At 48.2% G+C, this 3,189-nt stretch overlaps 1 long non-coding RNA gene across 1 annotated transcript in view; it reads right to left on the bottom strand.

Annotated features, from left to right (window-relative positions):
• LOC106899513 overlaps nucleotides 1–3,179 on the bottom strand; it is a 3,924-nt gene extending 745 nt beyond the window's left edge. Inside the window, exon 1 of the long non-coding RNA XR_001414057.1 lies at nucleotides 2,993–3,179. This is a non-coding gene — a long non-coding RNA (uncharacterized LOC106899513). The remainder of the gene's footprint in view (nucleotides 1–2,992) is intronic.
• Nucleotides 3,180–3,189: the final 10 nt, after the last annotated feature.

The following is a 3,189-nucleotide window of genomic DNA, read 5'->3' as shown; positions in this document are numbered from 1 at the left end:
GGCATAAAGAAACCCCACCCCTGAAAAAAACCAACGAGGGAAGGAAATGGAGCCAAAAAGGGGGGAAACGGACCCAAAAAGAGGGGAAATGACCCCAAAAAGGGTTGAATCAGCACCAAAAAGAGAATAGACCCCAAAAGGGATAAAACTGCTGCCGAAAAGAGGGGAATGGACCCAAAATGGGGGGGAAATGGAACCAGAAAGGGGGAGAACGGACCCAAAAATGGAGGGAATGGACCCTAAAAGGGAGAGAAACAGACCTAAAAAGGGAGAGAATGGACCCAAAAAGGGAGAAATGCACCCAAAAGGGGGGGAAACAGACCCAAAAAAGAAGCAAATGGACCCATAAAGGGGGGGGATGGACACAAAAAGGGAGAGAACAGACCCAAAAAGGAGGGAAACAGTCCCAAAAAGAGAAAATAGACCGAAAAAGAGGGAAAATAGACCCAAAAAGGGTTGAATCAGCCCCAAAACCAGAGAGAATGGACCCAAAAAGGGAGAGAAATGGACCCTAAAAGGGGGGAAACAGACCCTAAAAAGAGGGAAATAGACCCAAAAAGGGGGGAAATGGACCCTAAAAGACAGAGAAACAGACCTAAAAAAGGGGGAAATTGACCCAAAAGGGGGGGAAATAGACCCTAAAAGCGTGGAAATGGACCCAAAAAAGGGAGGAAATGGACCCAAAAGTGGGGGGAAATGACCCCAAAAAGGGAAGAGATGGACCCAAAAAGGGGGGGAAATGGACCCTAAAGGAAGGGGGAATGAACCCTAAAAGGGTGGAAATGGACCCAAAAAGGAGTGAAATGACCCCAAAAAGGGAGGAAATGACCCAAAAAGGAGTGAAATGCCCCAAAAAGGAGTGAAATGACCCCAAAAAGGGAGGAAATGACCCAAAAAGGAGTGAAATGCCCCAAAAAGGAGTGAAATGACCCCAGAAAGAAGGGAAATGACCCCAAAAAGGTGGGGGGGAATGGAACAAAAAGGGTGGAAATGACTCAAAAAGGGAGGAAATGACCCAGAAAGGAGTGAAACAACCCAAAAAGGGGGGGAAATGGACCCAAAAAGGGAGCAAACGACCCAAAAAGGAGGGGAAATGACCCAAAAAGGGGGGGAAATGACCCAAAAAGGGGGGGAAATGACCCCAAAAAGGGGAGGAAACGACCCCAAAAAGGTGGAGGGGAATGGAACAAAATGGGTGGAAACGACCCAAAAAGGGTGGAAACGACCCCAAAAGAGAGAAAATGACCCAAAGAGAGAGGAAATGCCCCAAAAAGGACTAAAATGACCCCAGAAGAGTGGAAATGGACCCAAAAAGAGTGAAACGGACCCAAAAGGGAAGGAAATGACCCAAAAAGGGAACAAATAACCCCAAAAGGGTTAAAATGACCCCAAAAATGAGGAAACGACCCAAAAAGGAGTGAAATGACCCCAAAAGGGAGGGAAATGACCCAAAAGAGAGGGAAATGACCCAAAAGGGAGGGAAATGACCCAAAAAGAGAGCAAATGCCCCAAAAACGTGGGGGGCAATAGAACAAAAAGGGTGGAAACGACTCAAAAAGGGAGGAAATGACCCAGAAAGGAGTGAAACAACCCAAAAAGGGGGGGAAATGGACCCAAAAAGGCAGGAAATGACCCCCCAAAGGGTGGAAACGACTCAAAAAGGGAGGAAATGACCCAGAAAGGAGTGAAACAACCCAAAAAGGGGGGGAAATGGACCCAAAAAGGCAGGAAATGACCCCCCAAAAGGGGGAAAGGGATCCTAAAAGGGAAGAAATTACCCCAAAAGGAAAGAAATGACCCCAAAAAGAGAGAGAAATTACCCCAAAAGGGGGGGGAAACGACCCCAAAAAGGAGTGAAATGACCCCAAAAAGGGAGGAAACGACCCAAAAAGGAGTGAAATGACCCCAAAAAGGGAGGAAACGACCCAAAAAGGAGTGAAATGACCCCAAAAAGGGAGGAAATGACCCAGAAAGGAGTGAAACAACCCAAAAAGGGGGGGAAATGGACCCAAAAAGGCAGGAAATGACCCCCCAAAAGGGGGAAAGGGATCCTAAAAGGGAAGAAATTACCCCAAAAGGAAAGAAATGACCCCAAAAAGAGAGAGAAATTACCCCAAAAGGGGGGGGAAACGACCCCAAAAAGGAGTGAAATGACCCCAAAAAGGGAGGAAATGACCCAGAAAGGAGTGAAACAACCCAAAAAGGGGGGGAAATGGACCCAAAAAGGCAGGAAATGACCCCCCAAAAGGGGGAAAGGGATCCTAAAAGGGAAGAAATTACCCCAAAAGGAAAGAAATGACCCCAAAAAGAGAGAGAAATTACCCCAAAAGGGGGGGGAAACGACCCCAAAAAGGAGTGAAATGACCCAAAAAGGGAGGAAATGACCCCAAAAGGGTGGAAATGACCCCAAAAAGGAGTGAAATGACCCCAAAAAGGGAGGAGATGGACCCAAAAAGGGTCGAATCCGCCCCAAAGAGAGAATGGACCCAAAAAGAGAGAGAATGGACCCAAAAAGGAGGAAAATGGACCAAAAGGGGGAGAAACGGACCCAAAAGGGGGAGAAACAACCCAAAAGGGGGGGAAAGGACCCCAAAAAGGAGGAAAATGGATCCAAAAGGGGGGAAAATGGACCCAAAAGGGGGGAGAAACGACCCAAAAAGGGGGGAGAAACGACCCAAAAAGGGGGGGAAAGGACCCCAAAAAGAGAATGGACCCAAAAAGAGAGAGAATGGAACAAAACAGGGAGAAACGACCCAAAAAGGATGGAAATGACCCTAAAAAGTGAGGAAATGATCCCAAAAAGGGGAATAGAACAAAAGGGGGGGGAATGACCCAAGAAGTGAGAAAATGACCCTAAAAAAGGACCCAAAAAGACCCAAAAAGGGAGGAAATGACCCCAGAAACGGTAGAAATGACCCCAAAAGGGTGGAAATGCCTGAAAAAGAAGGAAATGCCCCAAAAAGGAGTGAAATGCCCCCAAAAAGGCTCTCACCGCCGAGGGGCGCTCGGTCCCGGGGGGCACCTTCAGCCTCTTCTCCACCTTCTCCTCCTCCCTCCTCTTCCTCAGCTCCAGCTGGTGGGCCTGCAGCAGCAGCGCCTGAAACCCCCCAAAAACGGGGTCAAAACCCCCCAAAAACGGGGTCAGGCCCCCCCCCAATCCCAAAAAAGGGGAGGATTCACCCCATTTTG

The sequence above is a fragment of the Calidris pugnax genome, unplaced genomic scaffold, assembly GCF_001431845.1.
Source record: "Calidris pugnax isolate Ruff unplaced genomic scaffold, ASM143184v1 scaffold703, whole genome shotgun sequence".
Lineage (NCBI taxonomy): Eukaryota > Metazoa > Chordata > Aves > Charadriiformes > Scolopacidae > Calidris > Calidris pugnax.
The sequence above is the reverse complement of the archived record's forward strand: the minus strand, read 5'-3'. Positions and strand labels throughout refer to the sequence as shown.